Consider the following 18,892-nt stretch of genomic DNA (forward strand, 5'->3'; position numbering starts at 1 on the left):
CAATAAAGAAACAATTAGATAATCTAAATTATATATTCATGTTAATGTTTAAAATTATTTTTTTAATAATGCTTTGACAAAGCTTTTCAAACATTAACTATGGAAGAATAATTCAATTTTGCTAACCAATATATTATTTATATTTATATTAATTTTAGATAATTTGAGTACTTATTTATTAGTATTAGAAAATTTATCTATTTTATTTAGATAATATCTTAGTTATTCTATCAATATTTATAATTATTTGGTGATATTTTCAATTAAACTCTTAATTATTTTGACACATTCTGTAAAAAATAACAAAACAAATCAGCAGTTCAATTTGGAAATATAAACTTTTAGCCAAATTCAGTTGAAAATCACTAAAAATTCAGCGAGATTCAACAATTCAGCCGGATTCCTCGGTTACCGTTTAGACCATACTCTTCTTGTTACTAGACATTAGCCTTTACCAAATCCCATTTAGTACTAAGCTTAAGAGGACATGAGTGATTCTTTAATTTTGATATGCATCATTAATAAAAAAAAATCAGTGGTTGATATAGAAATCTTAATCAAATCATAATCTTATATTTATAACCCCGACAATGAAAAAAAGAAGATAGAGAGGGGAGTATTATGAAGATATCTTCACATGTATAGTAATCAATGCCATAGGAGTCGTTCTCACATGGATGTTTTATGGTACCAATCTTTGAATATTTTGAAGATTTCAATAACTCAAATCAACAATCTAACAAACAAACTTTTGACATGTCCGAATTGATAATAACACATGTATAGATAGAGTTTAGTGATAAATCACTTGAAATGAGGAGAAGCTAATGCTCTACTTCTAATTATTACTATATGTGTAGACTTTATACAATGGTTTGTTAGTGGAAAATAAATGAGTTGTTATGGACTAGAAAACCTAATCCTTATTTAAGTTTATATACCTCTCATATCTAAGATACAGTAGAGGTTGTTCAAACAAAATAATCTAATATACAGTAGTAATAAAAACGTGTGTAGACGAAGTAATCAAAAGGGTTTTTCGACAAAAAGAAAGAAGTGAGAATTGAGTATATCCATAAATACGTCTAACCAATTCAGGTAGGGGAAAGATAAGAACAAATTCCAAATTCCAAATTCCAAACCCAATTTCTCACTTTCTTTCTTTTTATCTATGATATATTAAGAACCTTAAAACGAGATTGCTTTGGGAAGTAGGGGAAAGATAAGAACAAATTCCAAACCCAATTGCTTACTTTTTTTCTTTTTATATATGATATATTAAGAACCTTAAAAGACTTCTACATTAAGGTAAATGCAAAACCATCTTTAATCAGATTTCAAAATATTACTACACTGTCTATTTTTGTGTGTCATCTCAGTTTGGTGATTTGTTTCTACAGATGTTTTATAGCAGGTTATCACCTCAAACACAATATCTTTGGGATCTAGACCTATTTATTCAGCTGAAAGATGAGAACAAGATTGTGGATCCTCATAAAGAAAATTCGTTGTGTTCACGTCTGAAAGCTAGCTGAAATGCTTCACCCTTTACGTGTCATAATTACAAACTGCGGGTTAGACACTGAATTTCTGGTTGCTAATCCAGTTGAACTATCTGGTAAAGACAGGCCAAGAATGTTCTATGACGTTAGCCTTTCACTAAAAGTACTTGGAATCTGCATTTTTTCGGTAAGAAACAAATCTATTAACATAAATCTTGGAATCAGTGACTATTGACTGTGAACTTTGTTGTCTGTTTTTAACAGGCTAAAATAAGAAGGTACATGGCTAGTGACCATGAATGGGAAGTCTATAAATTTCTTCCGGATGAAAACCGTTTGTTTCAACTTGGTAGTGCTTCTGCTAGGAATGAAATTGTTAGTAAAGTGAGAAACATATTGATGGCTTGGTAAATAAAAGACATGTACAGAGAGGTAATTATGTAATACTATGTAATCATATATATATGATAATATGGTATGTCATTGGTTATGTCATGTAAATGTTTTTACCCATTTGGCTGTTAGTAAATCCTTAACAATATCAGCTTTAGTATATATTTGGCATTTTCCTTTAAAAATATCACACCAATTATTACCACTCACATATTCACAATAATGTAAGGAATAAGGATGCTCATTGCTTACCGTTAATGGCAAATCATCACAGCGCAACATGTTTCTCAATTTGGGGTCGAGACATACATGGTATTTGTTGAACTTGACATTGTAGTAACAAATGTGAATGGCGACCATAGACAAGAGGTTATTTTGCCACACTTTGCAGCATTTGATGCTCGAACTCCGATTTTTGATGTTTCTTCTAGAAAAGGTTTTTGGAAACAAATTTGATGCTCATACTCTGATTCTTTGTATCCGCCACAAAAGCCCTAACGAAACAAGATGAAGGGTAGAGAGGATGGTGGTGAATGGAAGAGTTTACTAATATCTCCAATCAGCTTTGGGCTATCTTTTTGTTCACTACGACGATATATTGTTTTGCAAACTTTTAATATTGCCGAGTTTAAATTAAGAATAACTAATTAGTATACGACTATATCAGATTCAAAACAAAGTTTTATTGAGTTTTTATGTCCAACAATTTTTTAAGCTAAGCATGATATGTGCATAGTCTTCAAGCTATTGAACATTCTAACTTCCATCATACATTGAGTGATCAATACATGCTCCATATCCATAAGTTAATTTCTATATGCGATCAATAAAAAATTTGTTTTCTTAATCATATTCAATATAAATTTTTAAAATACAAATTTTGATACATATATGTATAATGTTTTTTCAGAAACTAGTAATAATATTTAAAAATAAAAATAAAAATAAAGGGTTTGTTTTGAATGAAAACTTTCTCTTTAATATACAGTAGATATGTATATCTATACTAGTATAATCGCAGCACTTTTTGTGATGGGTGGGTAAAAAAGCTTTCGGGTATATCGGATATCCGACCCATTTTAAAAATTCTTTCACAAAAAATTTGTTGGATCGGGTTATATTTAACCCAACTCATACACCGGATATTCCATATTTAATAATTTAGATTTTTAGAAGATTTGATTAAGATTTATAATTATGATTCTCCTATCATCTTTGTTTGATTTGTTTTTAACTTTTTTGAATCATCATATAATACATAAAGTAAAAAAAAATCAATTTTTTTTCTGCATATACTGTGATTCGAAATTTAAAAAACGGACATATATTATCCAATTGACGAAAATGTGTGTTCAACGTTCTACATCGATTAAAATATTTAGACAATGATTCAGAATCATATCATAAATAAGAACATTAATAAAATAAATGAGTTTTTTTGGTGGGATGGGTTTGGCGGGACGGGTTTTTGAATCAACAATAATAAAATGATTAAAATATCATTAATCCGCCGCTTCAATACGGATTAAGAAATTACGGAACGGGTTATATTTCGGAAATGATTTATATGGCGGACGAATTTGAATCAATATTTATATACCGCTTTAATACGGGTTAAATCCTCAGTTTATTAATAATTATCTCGTGGACTCGTGGTATACCGTTACTTAATAACCATTGTAAACTATAATATAAATAAATATGTTATAAGGAGATACAATTTACAAAATATTTTTATACTAACTTTAAAATTAAATCATCCCGCGGTGTACCGCGGGTTAAAATCTAGTTTTGTTAGTATTTTATAACCATCAATCTCATGATAGGATGTTATTTTGGGTTTTCTACTTGCACAAAACGTATTGGTATTTTTTTAGTTTTTACTATTTGTCGATCCATGTACATATAGTATAGTGCATATATTCCCAAAAAAACTAAAATAATATTTTTAAATGTTATAGTTAAAATTTTAACCAGAAGCAGAAAAATGCTATAAAGTAATTCTAATGAAATATATGCTTACATTTTCTTGAGATGTTAAGAATTTGTTAGATGAGGAGTAAATTCTATAAAGTAAGGGGGTGTATTGGATTAAAGATTTGAGAAGAGTTTGGTAGGTTTTAAATTTAATGAGATTTTGGTAGATTTTTAGGATATCTTGGAGATTTATCTGGTTTTCATAAATCAAATACAAAATTCTATTGTGTTTTGGTAAGATGTCATTCTTAAACATCAGAGGACTTGTGATTAATTATTAAGATCTCATTCCTCTTATGTCTCCAAACTAATAAGTAACAACTAAACCCAAAAAGAAGTTATACCAAACAAAAAAAAGACATTGAGCATCTAGCTATTTATGTGTGAACATTGTGGACAGAACTTTGATCAAAAGACATATGCAAAGAAAAAGAAAAAAAACAAAGAACTTCACAAGCAAAAAAAACATATAAAAGAAAAACTATGATTGATTGGATAATAAGAGATTCTAAAAGATTTTGAATGATTTTACATAAATTCTATGTTCAATAACATAGGATTTAGAAAGATATTTTAAAATCATTAGTTCAATAACATGAGATTTTAAAGAAAACCCAAAATCTTTTAAAATTCTTGATTGAATACACTCCCCTAAGATTTCAAGATGTTCAAGATATCATAATGAGAAATTTTAATTAGAGAGAAAATATTTTTAAGAAAATTCTAATGAAAGATATGAAAACTTCTACAAATGAAAATTATGCTGACTATGATATAAACATCCACAATGTACAAAATCAGTAAAACAAGCTTGCAAGATTTAAAAAACAGTAAGGTACAAAAATAAACAAAGGTTCAATAATTATCTCAGAAACAAGAACAGTCAACAAGAAATAGAGGATAAGCAGTTATGATTTATCTATTTAAAAATCTAAAAACATTCATAAATTTCAAGTAACGAAATTTCACATGCGACAAAGAATGCTACGACACAAATAGAGAACTATCATTCCTCTAGAGAAAACACAGAAATAAAGTTTATTCTCCAAACATTTGTTTTCCTTTCCACAGCTTGATATTTTCTCTAGAAACTTGAATTTTCTTCGAAAAAATTGCATTTGATATGCTCGGAGAAAGAATTAATTGTTGAGATGTGAAATAAATTAAAAATAGTGGTTATATATAGTCATAAAATAAATATGTTAATCTTAGCTGATCCGCGTGACATACAAATGTTTCCAAAATGTTTGTAAACTTATTGCGGGAGAATTATTGGTTTTTCGTTTCGTTAGTATTTTCATTTCTCTCATCCACATTTTGCAATACGACACTGTTTAGTATAATTTGAAACCCTGTCGTAATAATGTATGCTCTGTTTTTGTTTTTGTGGGTCAGCGCTTCATCAACTAAACTTGGTTTTTTGGCCAGCTCTTATTGAGGTTTTGGGCTTTGAATATAAAATAAGAAAACAAAACAGATTAAAACTTATTCACACAGAGTAGTTATTCTCTACATCAATCTTGTTATTTAGCGGAATATAGAATGTGTGTTGCAAATGTTTATTCATCTTCTCTACTCTTGTTATTTTTTTGTAATGCAAGAAAACAAAAAATTTCGAAACTCGAATTCAGTTTTTTATCGTTGACAAATAAAGTCATATGAAGAAACCATTGCAGCCGTAACTTAAACCTAATTACGTCCAAGAATATGAATGCAAATGAAAGAAAATTGTTTGGGGGACAAATGTAATCATGTGGTTTTGGGAGGTGGAGATTGGCCAGGTCCGTGATATGATTTTTTTTATCTTCTTGTTTCATTCAAGAGATGAAACCTCTATTTATCTTATATGGTCCATCCTCATTCAATTCAGAAAACAACTACTCATCACACATTTATCATTAATCTCATTTTTTACCATTAGAAAGAGTTGAAATGAATGGGTTCAAATGGTTGACTCAAAATAAGAAGTTGAAAGAGTTGAATGACCATTCATTTCAATTTTTACAATTTGAAATGAATAAGTTGGGAAATTCTTTCAACCCATTTAATCAAAAAGTTGGAAAAAAATTTCAACCCATTCAATCAAAAAGTTGAAAAATTGAACTAAATATAAATGAAGATTGTTCATTTACTATTTCGCAGATAAATGAGTTGAATGATGTTCAATATTTTTTTGTTCAATTCAAAATTTTTCGATCGTTCATCTACATGCAACCATTTATAATACATATCTATAAAAATAGAGTATTGATTAATTCTTTGAAATAAACAATTACTAAATTGTTTCTAGGAATAATTGGCTACATAATCTGTTTTCAAATGAGATTTCAAAATTGTCCACAAACTCCAAAAATGTTATTTAAATAATTATTCAAATACAAATTTTTTTAATAATTAGTATGATATCATTTTCGATAAATAATGATATTAAATATGGGAAACATGTCAACTAAAGTGGTTTAGATTTTATTATAATAAATCAAATTCACCATTCTTTTAAAAGTTAATTTAATAGTTGATATGTTATTATATTTTAATTTTATTTTCTATAAATCATAAAATATAATTATCTATCTAACAAGTTCCATTTTTCATCAGATTAAATTATCTATTGATATTCGTTAAAATTACGTTTATATCAGTTCTACTAGTTATAGGTTCTTTCCATAGTTGTACCAGTTGTCGGCTTTTAAACATATAGTTATTTAAAGATAATAGTTGTGCCAAAGTTTAACATGTAAATGTTTTTACCCATTTAACTGTTAGTAAATTCTCAACAATATCTGTTTTAGTATGTATTTAATATTTTCCTTTGAAAATGTCACACCAATTATTCTAACTCACATGTTCACAATAACGTAAGGAAAGAGGATGATCATTGCTTAGCGTTAATCACAAATTATCAAAGCGCAACATGTTTCTCGATTTGAGGTCAAGACATGCATGACATCTATTGAATTTGATATTATAGTATAGAGAATGTGAATGGTGGGTTCTCTATTTGTTTACTACGATAATATTTTGCATTGCAAAGTTTTAATATTACCGAGTTTAAGCTAAGAATAATCAATTTTATACGACTATATCAGATTCAAAATAAAGTTGTACCGAGTTTCTATGTCCAAGAATTTTCTAAGCTAAGCGTGATATGTGCATAGTCCACAAGCTATTGAACATTCTAACTTCCATCATAAATTGAGTGATCAATAATGCTCCATAACCATATATATAAGTTAATTTCTATATGTGACCATGTCTATCATTAAAATTTTGTTTTCTTAATCATATTCAATATCATTTTTAAAATACAAATTTGGATACATATATGTAGAAATTTTGTTCAGAAACTAGTAATTATATTTTTAAAAAATAAAAAATCAAGGGTTTGTTTTGAAAAAAACTCTCTTTAATATACAATAGGTATATATATATATATATCTATATATTTATATGATGTTATTTTAATTTACAGTATATATAGAAGAAAAAAAATTCTCTTTAATTTAGTTTTTTACTTGCACAAAACTTATTGTCATTTTCTTAGTTTTTACTATTTATCTATCCATGTACATGTAGTGGAGATACTCTCAAAAACAACTAAAATAATATTTTAAGATGTTATAGTAAAAGTTTTAATTAGAGAAATGCTTTAAAGTAATTATAATATAATATATGTTTACATTTTTTTAATATGTTAATAATTTGTTGGATGAGGAGAAAATTCTTTAAAGTAAGATTTCAAGATGTTCAAGATATATTAAGAACCTTAAAAGACTTCTACATTAAGGTAAATGCAAAATCATCTTTGATCAGATTTCAAGATATTAGTACACTGCCTGTATTTGTGTGTCATCTCTATTTGGTGATTTGTTTCTACAGATGTTTTATGATAGGTTCTCATCTCAAACATAAAGTCTTTGGGATCTAGACCTATATATTCAGCTGAAAGATGGGAACAAGTTTGTGGATTCTCATAAACAAAATTCGTTGTATTCATGTCTGAAAGCTAGCTGAAATGCTTCACCCTTACGTGTTATAATTACAAACCGTGGGTTATAGTTAAAATTTTAACCAGAAAAAAAATGTTTTAATATATGTCTACATCTTGTTGATATGTTAAAAATTTCGATGGATGAGGAATAAATTCTATAAAGTAAGGTTTTAAAATGTTCAAGATATCATAATGGAAAATTTGAATTAGAGAGAAAATATTTCTAAAAAAATTATAATGAAATATATTAAAACCTTTAAAAATTAATATTATCCTGACTATGATATATACATCTACAATGTACAAAATTTGGAAAACAAGCTTGCAAGATATAAACAACAGTACGGCACAAAAACAAACAAATGTTCAATGATTATCTGGGAAACAAGAACAACATACAAGAAATAGAGGATAAGCAGCCATAATTTATTTTTCTAAATATCTTAAATCATTCATAAATTCGAAGTAACGGAATTTCACATGCGACAAAGAATGCGACAACACAAATTGAGAACTATCCTTCCCCCAGGAAAAAAACGGAAAGGAAATAATATCATTGCCCAAACTTTTGTCTCCCTTTACATGGCCTAACATTTACTCTGGAAACTTGAATTTTCCTCAGAAAAAAATGGATTTGGTTTACTCAGATAAAGATTTAATTCTTGAGATGTAAAATAAACTGAGAGTGGATGGTTATAAATAGTCATAAAAAAAGATATCAATCTCAATGAATTCTAAAGATGTGTATTGACCGTTGATTATATCTTAATCAACGGTTCATAGAGTCGATCCACGTGACATACAAATGTCTCCAAAATATTTGTCAATTTATCGTGGGACACCGTTTAGTATAATTCAAAATGCTATCGTACTAATGCATGCTATGTTTTTTTTTTTGTCGACGCTTTATAAACAAACTTGGTTCCATGGTCAACTCTTATTGGGCTTTTAGACCTTGGGATTTAAAATAAGTAACTAATATTGATTAAATCTTTTTCACATAAAGTAGGTGTTGTCTACATCAATTTTATTATTTAGTTGGATCTTTTTGTTTCATTCAAGAGATGAAACATCTCTTTATCTTATATGGTCTATCCTCATTCAATTCAGAAAACCACTACTCATCACACATTTATCTTTTATCTCATTTGTTACCATTTAAAAGAGTTGAAATGAATTTGTTCAGATGGTTGACTCAAAATAAGCAGTTGAAAGAGTTGAATGACCATTCATCTCAATTTTTACCATTTGAAATGAATAAGTTATTTCAATTTTTTGATTTAATGGGTTGAAAGAATTTTCTAACTTGTTCAGTTACTTTTTCGCTGAGAGATTAGTTTACAGATGTTCAACTTTTTTTTGTTCCATTCAAAGTTTTCCAATCATTCATCTAAATGCAACTATTTGTAATATATATCTATAAAATATAGTATAGATTAAGTTTTAGAAATAAACAATTATTGAATTTTTTTTCTATGAATAATTGACTACATAATCTGTTTTTAAGATGAGATTTCAAAATTGTGCACAAACTCCAAAAATCCCAATGCATTAATTAATCAAATCGGAAAAACGAAATAACTAGTATTATATCATTTTCGATAAATAATAATATTTGATGTGGGACACATGTCACTTAAAGTGATTCAGATATAATTATCATAAATCAGATTCACCAATCTTTTAAAAGTTAATTTAATAGTTTATATGTTATTATTGTTTCTACAAATTATAAAATAAAATTATCTATCTAACATAATTCCATTATTCATGAGTTTAAATTATATATTAAAATTAATTATAATTAATATTAGTTAAAATTACAATTATACCGGTTGTACGTTCTTTCAATAGTTATACCAGTTGCCGCCTTTTTAACATATAGTTATATTATAAGTAGTAGTTGTACCAAAGTTTCACATAGGTTTACTTTTGATGTTTTCATTTTATTCATTTTAAAGTTAAGAAAGATTTCAAAAACATCTTGAACTATAAAGAAACAATTTTAAATAAATAAAATTCAAATTTATCACGTCCTTAATACATACTATTGTTTTTATATAAAATAATCCATATATTATAAAGAACACTTTGTAGGTAGTCACCTCTTTTGATGCAAAAGAGATGAAAATTATGCGTAAGAGATGAATGGGAAGTCTATAGATTTATTGTGGATGAGAAGTGTTTGTTTCAATTTGGTAGTGCTTCTACTAGGAAAAGATTGTTAATAAAGTGAAAAGAACATTGATAGGTTGGTAAATTAAAGACATGTACAGAGAGGTAATTATGTAGTGATATATAATCTATCATATATGGTTATTATGGTATGCATTTGGTTATGTCCTATTGCTTATAGGTCCATGTAAATGTTTTTACCCGTGTGTATGTTGGTAAATCCTAAACAATATTGGCTTTAGTATGTATCCGGTATTTTACTTTGGAAATGTCACACCAATTATTACCACTCACATATTCACAATAGCGTAAGAACAGAGGATTCTCATTGTTTACCGTTAATCGCAAATCATCACAGTGCAACCTGTTTCTCGATTTGTGGTCGAGACATGCATGACATCTTTTAAACTTGACATTGTAATATAGCTATAACACTCTGGTTTCAGGAATATGGTGGTGCATGCAGAGAGGTTTAAAAGAATTGTATGTCACAATAGTGCATTTATCTTTTCGCCCAATTGTCTTGAGAGAACTCCACAGTTAAGCGTGCTTGAGTTGGAGCAATTTCATGATGGGTGACCTTTCGGGAAGTGATTGTCAGTACTGTGTGAGTGAGGTAAAAACACATGAAAGATCATGTGGTGATTTGAAGGGTCGGTAACAAGTCTTTAAAACCTCCCGGATGTAGCGGACCGACCGTCGGACAGGAGTGGGGCTCACGGGTCTGAGAGAGGACATGGGTGCTCACTGGTAGGGGCGGTTGGGGCATTACAAGTGGTATCAGAGCCGAACCCAGACGAGTGTGGAGTCAAGAGGGCTCACACCGTACGGGGTGACAGTCTTGGTGCGCAACGCAACGAGGACGTTGCGATCTGTTATTGGGTGTGAATTGTAATACTCCGATTTCAGGAATATGGTGGTGCATGCGGAAATGTTTAAAAGAATTGATTTGGCCACCTATGTCAAAATATGCACTTATCTTTTCGGTCAATTATCCTGAGAGAACTCCACAGTTAAGCGTGCTTGAACTAGAACAATTTTAGGATTGGTGACCTTCCGGGAAGTGATTGACGGAATTGTGTGAGTGAGGACAAAACACAGGAAAAGATCATGTGGTGATTTGTGGGATCGGTAACAAGTCTTTAAAGCCTCCCGAACGTAGCGGACCGACCGTCGGACCGGAGTGAGGCCCACAAGTCCGAGAGAGGACGTGGGTGCTCACTGTATGGGCGGTCAGGGCGTTACAATAGTGGATGTGAATTGATGTGAGTCAAATTAGACCTAGGACTACTCTCTCAAATAAAGAGATCGTGTGTAGTACTTTAGGGTCGAATTCCACAAATCTCTCGTTGTTCACACAATAGACTAACAAGTTTTGAATTAAGCTAAACAGAAAAATTTAAAATTAATATAAAAGCAAAGAAAGTAAAATCGGTTGTAAAACAGATGGATGAAACTTCAGGCCTAGGGAATTTCTTAGGAAATAGATAAATAGTAGATCTAGCACTTAATTAGGATTATTAGCGAACCGTTCTGGAACTCAAATCACTGAGTTATAATCAACCAACTCTCGTCTGTATTGACTAACTAAGCCAAATAGCAGGAAGTTCCAACTCTCGTCTGTAAACTCCTAAAACTAGACAAGCATCAAAATTAGGTTTGATATGTTCACACAAATACCTAGACCCACTCTCGTCGGAATCTAGTTATTTCTGCCCACCTAAGATAGTTCCAGTATTACGCGCACTCTCGTGTCTAACCTATTATCCTAAGATCAAATTCTAGGTGATCAATCTAGAATTAGCATTAATAACAATCAAAAGTGAAGAACTCTATAGATTTTATCCTAACAGGTTATCGATCTACTAATTTATCTAAATCCCTATTGAGAATCCCTAAACCTAACAAGCAAACTACTCAAACATGGAAATTTAAACAAACAACATGATTGAATAGAATTGCATTACGAAATCAAGAGAAAAAGTAAAAAAGTTTAAGAAATCTTCTCTAGAGGGGAGCTCTCTCCAATTATCTCTCAAAGGGTCCAATCTCCAAAGAATACAATAGAATGAGAGATATCTCTAAAACAAAACCCTAAAAATCTATTTATATGTTCTTAAAAACGTACAGTGACTTCTTTGAAAATAGGGAAAAGTTCTGGGGCGATTATGCAAATCATCAAAACTTCAAAGAGACTCGAAATTGAATTGCCAATATTGGTGTCGACCGACACCAGGGGTGGTGTCGATCGACACCCACACCAATTTTGGTCTCTGCATTGCTCTTGTAACATACTTCTCGATTTTGCTCCAGAATAATCCATAATCTCCAAATTTGTCATAAACGTGTAAAGACCTGAAAAAGACTAGAAAAGTCTCTACAAATAACAAAATGAATCTAAAAATAATACTTATACCATGGTTAAACTGTAAAAACCATGATATATCAACTTCCCCAGACTTAGCTTTTTCTTGCCCTCAAGCAAAACACAAAAACCGAACCCGTGGAAGAAGTTTGAAACACGAAAACTCCCAATTTCTCTAGCCTATTACCTTGATCATTGAAACCAAATCCAGATGCTTAGCAGATCAAATCAAATTCTAACCACCATTTCATTCTCCACAAGCATTCTCAACATCCCAAATTCCAAACCAAATTCCACAACTATATTCAATAGACCTCATCGCATAAATTTCATCTATAAAATCAATACCCAAGAATCTTCTAGACTCATTACCGTACTATACAAAGATAAATCAACCATTTTACATACTTAGGTACTCTTTCTCTCTTCCAGATTTATTCTTTTTCAAACCATTTTTTTTTAGCTTCAAAGGTATAGGCGAATAGTGGTATCATCAAAAGTTTTACTAGCCTCGCTTCCAACCTTTGTGTGATCATTTCTTAGAGAGTAAAATAATGGGATCGCTGGAAATTTTCCTAGCCCTTTACTCTACAGGAAATCATCTCAATCTTATTATTTTTTTATTTTGTTTTTTAGAATAAGGGAGAGGAGTACCATTATTTTCCACATTGTTCTCAATTATCAGGTATGAACGAGGAGTCAAGTTCTACGAATACTAACTGTATTGATGAGGTAAAAAGAAGAGCGCGAACTTAGCTCAGGTTTTTGCGGATTGTGTTGGAAACGTGGATGTCCTCTGCTCTATTGATTAACTTTCTGAATTTTCCATTAGTCGGATTGAATTGAATCTGCAGCATTAAACTAACCAGGCAATAATCTAGAGAAAAATATCATAATTTTCACAAAAACTTTTTACTCAAAAAACGATTCATAAGAAAAATATAATAAAAATAAGACTCAAAAAGAAAAACGTATTTAGTAACTGCCTCCCCTAGACTTAAACGACACTGTCCCTAGTGGCATTCAAACCCAAAGTTGACGAAAACTAAAAAGAAAAACATAAAACGTAAATAAAAATAAAAGAAAAACGAAATCATACAAGTGGGTTGCCTCCTTATTTTCAGTCATTAGCTTGACTATGTCGGGGTTCAGGCATCAGGTGGATCAGATGGTGTCAGCGAATACTTCCTAGCCAAACGTCTCATCATCCACGATGGTGTAAGTCGGTGTGTGAGATTGTCCAAGGAAGTGAGGAATAGTAGCAAGGTGGGGCTTAGGTATGGGTGGGATGCTCTATTTTTCTGCACAATCATCAAAAGAAAAAACAAGCAGTGATTGACGTGACAACAGTTCCCTAAAACAGTCTTGGCAAATTTTAAAATCTTATTGGTGAAATCAAGAGGTTTAGATGGAGAACGTGAGTACCGTAGCTGTTTAGGAGGTGGATGGAGTGGAAGAGGTGCAGTGGTTGACGTGACAACAGTTCCCGGACTTGCAGCAGTGATTCGAGCTCGAAAAACAGCTTTGTTGGAAAACTCTGGTTCGGCTCATCCTGGGTGTCGACCGACACTGGTAGTGGTGTCCATCGACACCATCTCTGTAGATCGATTCTCAGCAAATGATTCGCAACTCGCTTCCTATGGCTGCTCGCTTGTATCCAATACCTTCTCAGTCTCAACAACAGTGTTTGTGAAAGTCTGTATAGAGAATGCCTGACCATCAATGGTGGGTGGCTCCCTCAACTTGTCCATGTCAAAAGTCATAACCACGTCACACACATGTAGAGCAATTCGACCTTGTTTCACGTTAATCTGAGCACCAACAGTAGCCAAGAAATATCTCCCTAGAATATGAGGATCCGGAGGTTTTAATTCGTATTCCAAAACCACAAAGTCGGTTGTAATCAAGATTTCTTTAATTTTCATTGGAATTCTCTTTGATCGATCAGCTAAGAGAAGAGTAATCTTGGTTAGCCTGACATATGTCATCCCAAGTCTTACAACAATAGAATGGGGCATCAAGTTGATGCAAGAGCCAAGATCACAAAGAGAATGAGGAAACCTTTCTGTAGATATGGAACAATCTAGCACAAAGCTTCCTGGATCAGGTAACTTCTCTGGGATTCTACTCTGAATCATGGCACTGACTAATTCAGAGATAGCCACTATCTGCCTCTTGTCCGGCTTCTTCTCTGGATCCTCATACACCAGGATTGCACTGATGTCTTTGGTAAGCAAGCTTGCGTCCTCGGCACTAATGCCATTAGTAATCATCCTCTTGACATACTTTTGAAGTGGAGCATCAAAGGTAACGCAAATAGAATCTTATCCATTATATGTATGAATTTCTCTTCATGTATCTCCTGCTTGGACTTCTTAGGCTGCGGCAGAAACTCAAGGTGAATTGGTGATGTCCGTATCTAGTGTTGATCGACACTAGGTGAGTGTCGGTCGACAATACTATATGGCGTTGACTCCTCTATGTTGAGCTCGCTCGATTCTGTTTCGTCAAACGTTGATTCTTCTTCTGTTTCTGAGAAGTGTCGATTGACACCTAGGTGGTGTCAGACGGCACTAAGATTACGTGTCGAGTGGTCCTGTAAATCAATGTCAAACCAGGTCGATTTTACTTCATCATAGCTTAAATTCTTTAATATCTGTATTGGTGTCGGTCGATACCAATTGGTGTCGATCGACACTACCTCTGCAATCACAAAATCAGCATCATTCTCCACAAAATCAGGATCATTCTCCTCAGTTTCGGATCCGGATGCCTAGACCTAGCATGAGTGAATAATTAGATAATTAAAAATTATATTTATCAAAACATAAATAAAAAAAAAAACAAAACCAAAAAAAAAAAAGAATATTTGCGACGTAACGCGGGTGATCACCTAGTTTAAATAAATGTTGCATAACAATAAATCAAATATCCATATTCACAGTAGCCTAATTCGAATCCAAAGGAAAATCCAGCTCCAAACACAGAAACGATTGTTAAAAATACATAAACCGGAGAGGAAACAGGGAATGCTCGATTTCAATTCAAAGCCTAGTTGAAAAATTGAGACGAACCTGAGACTTGTCCTTGGAGGCATTGAGATGCTCGCTGAACTCGTAGAGCTTCTCGATTTGCTGAACTTCTTCGGATTGCTGCTCTGACATTGCTGAGGAAGCTGAGAGCAAGCGTGTCATACCTTAAGACCGGAGGAGAAGCAATGAGTGTCGACGGCGGAGGGAAGATTTGAATGTGGCGGAGGATAACTCTCCAGAAAACAACTCCGATTGAAGCCCTAGATCCAGAAGCCGCCACCGCCACCTTCTATATCCTCCAGGACCTCCACTGATCGGAGAAGTGAAGAAACGGGAAGCCAAATGTTTGATTTTCACATAAGAGAAGGATACGAAGAGACAAGGCAAAAAGAAGAATAAGTTTTAATCAAAAGAAGGAGAAAATCTTAACCGTTGGATTTAATTCATCAATGGTGGAGAATAAGCCAAAGTTCAATCTCAGAGGTTAATGCTCATTGGCTAAGAAAATGAACGGCTCAGATCAAAGTTATCGAGACAGATCAACGGTGTACATTAATTGCGTCAACAATAAGAATGGACGGCTGAGATCAAAGTCGGCGCGATCTAACGGTGCAGGATTCGTCCCACAATGTGGGAGGTGAGTTCTCATTGGCTAGTAATGAAAAAAATCATAAAATTATCATATAAAATTTTTTATTAATGAAAAAAATATAAATTATTTCTTTAAAAATACAATATATGTATTTCAATTTTTAGAATCTTTTTTCTTATAAGTATAAAATTTTAAAATTAAGAACAATTAATATAGGTTAGTATTCCAACTATCTAACTTATATGTTCATATACACTAAGGCATAGTTTAGGGTTTAGGGTTTAAACTTTGGAATTTAGATTTTTTTACTCAAGTATTTATGTTTTATAGTTAAAACTTTAATTTAGAGTTTTAAAGATTTAATTTAATTAGGATTTTAACTTTAATTTAGAGTTTAAGGTTTAGGGTTTAGGGTTTAGGGTTAAGGGTTAGGATTTAGGGTTCACATTTCACAAAAAAAACATTAAAAACTTTTCACTTCAATTTTATTTACAAATTATGAACATATGAGATATTAGAGTATAATTGAAAAACAGTGAAATGTGTTTCAAGATTGAACCCTATACCCTAAATGGTTTAGGATATAGGGTATAGGGTTTAGGGTTTATGTATTACTTGTATAAATATATTTTAATTTTGTGTTCTGCATCATTATATATATTAGTTTTTTTTTTTAATTTTGTGTTCCATGGTTTTATTTGTGTTTTAAAATAATTTGATAGTATATTATTAAGAAACTATCAAACGTTACAGAATAGTTATGAATTAAAATTTCTTTTATTTGTAGTTTTTAATTATATTTTGTGTGTTATTAATTAATATTTCTAAGATTGTTGTTTGAAGATTTTTGGAAATATTATATGGATATAGATGATAAGAGTACATATGTGACAGAGATTTATACAATAAAATTAAAACCATAAAAATACATTATTGAAACATAAACTCGTCTTCTGACATAGAATTAAGTTTATATGCGGTTGAGTTAAAAAGTTACAGATCGAGTTAATAGCCTAAAAACTCTAAGACGAACAAGATTTTTTCTCGTTTGATTCACTTTGTCATGAACCTCCATCTCTTGCTCAAAGACGTAATCTAACTCGAGTTCTTGAAAATATCTAATGCAAAGCCTAAGCCTTTTTACATATTCGATCATATTCTCACATCTCTCCTGCAAAGAAAAACAAAAACCAACATCCAAAGGTAAACAGTTCATGCTTGGCGCTTCAAGAATCTTACTCATCAGATTTAGCAACTATAATCTCAAGAGTAAAATAAAATAACAAAACCCTTTTGATAGATTTCCTAGTGTAAATTGCATGAAGTGAAATATCTCACCTGCAACATATGAAAAACCACAAATTTAATCACTAAAGCTAAATATCCGAAGGAAGTACTCAAGAATCTAAAGCTTCACAATCTTGAGTAAAGCCACAAGTTCTTCTTTCTTTTTTTTTTAATTTTTATTTTTTGTAATTTCCATGAGACAATACAAACTTTGAAGCAAGTATCATCAAGTTCAATCTGAAATCAAGGAAAAGAAGAAGAATCACCAAGATTGTTGAATGTATTGAGCCTTGAGTCTGTGATACAATGAGAATTGTTGAATGTATCACCCTGTTTCACAATGAGAAACCAAAATCAGAGATTCAATGCGATCAGTTCTTACAATATTTGCCTGCATTTATAACCAAATAACATCAGCTCTCTCAAACAATATTTAGACACGAGGTTAGAGATACCTTTAAGGACACTAGCTCTCTCAAACACATGCCTTGTCCATATCACAACAATACAACCATATCTCCACCACCGAGTATACAATTTGTGATAAAGAGTTCAAAGGATCAAACACTCAAATAACAATGACAGCCTACTCACATCAACACACACGAGAAAGAAAGTAAACAAACAAAGACTAAGAAAATAATAGCTTACAAAATAAACAAGTGGTGATCTTGATGATTTGAAGACTATCTACAAAAGAATTAGAAACTTTTAAAATCGAAATCCCACATATCTATTAGTTCTTCTAAGTACAAAATTCAGCTGCAAGAACACTCAAATATATATCAATTAGGAACCGATTATACTGAATAGATCGACTATTTACCAAAACCTTAAAATCAAAATCCGAAATTGAACTCGAATACCTTTAACTGAAGTCTCACCGAGCTCTTACTGCAAAAAAGAGAAATAATCGATGGATTAATACCCAATATGGAAATTAAAACCTTAAATCTGTGAAAAAATAACCAAAACCCAAGCACTATCTCACCTTCAGTGTCAAATTCGACCTCACCAATTCGATTTACCGCTTTAGATGACGATTGAGAGGGAACGAAACGGAGATAGATTGAGATCGAGAATGAAAGTGCGAGGAACATGACTGTGATTGAGAGATCGAGACAGAGATGGAGTAACGAGTCTGATTGAGAAATCGGGACAGAGATGGAGGATCGAGAGTTGATATCGGGATAGAGATGGAGGATCAAGAGTTGCCAAAAGAAAAATTGAAATGAGACAGAGGTGTCGAATGGGAAAGAGATAGAGACGTGAACCCTAATTTTTTACCACATACCTTTGAGATATCCCAAAAAAATTTTAGTTGGGCGGGCATCAATTTATTTTATTTTATTTTCGCGGTTAACATACCATAGCATTCCAAATTTTGTATAGAGAGATGAATAGCCAAATTCTTAAGCGGGAACCACATCACTTTTGCCGCTCAATATATTATAGCGTTTTATATTTCACAAACGCTATGAAAGAAAGAGGCAATAATCAAACATAGCATAACCATCTAAACCGCTATCTTCAACTGCTATCAATACCTGCTTTTCCTGTAGTGCCTTCACAAGCTGA

The 18,892-nt window shown here is 31.7% G+C and overlaps 1 long non-coding RNA gene across 5 annotated transcripts; it reads right to left on the reverse strand.

The window, feature by feature from the left end:
- Positions 1 to 17,010: 17,010 nt before the first annotated feature.
- Positions 17,011 to 18,681, reverse strand: LOC110228047. 5 transcript variants are annotated; one of them, XR_002331652.1, is made up of 4 exons: positions 18,306 to 18,680; positions 17,770 to 18,208; positions 17,581 to 17,644; positions 17,011 to 17,198 (listed from the first exon to the last, which is right to left on the reverse strand). It is a non-coding gene; the product is annotated as an uncharacterized LOC110228047 (long non-coding RNA). The 5 variants fall into 5 exon arrangements; XR_002331651.1 differs by having other exon boundaries at positions 17,011 to 17,365; XR_002331650.1 differs by having other exon boundaries at positions 17,581 to 18,208; positions 18,306 to 18,681.
- Between the last annotated feature and the right edge of the window lie 211 nt (positions 18,682 to 18,892).

This window comes from Arabidopsis lyrata (genome assembly GCF_000004255.2).
Source record: "Arabidopsis lyrata subsp. lyrata unplaced genomic scaffold ARALYscaffold_5, whole genome shotgun sequence".
In the NCBI taxonomy this organism is placed as follows: Eukaryota; Viridiplantae; Streptophyta; class Magnoliopsida; order Brassicales; family Brassicaceae; genus Arabidopsis; species Arabidopsis lyrata.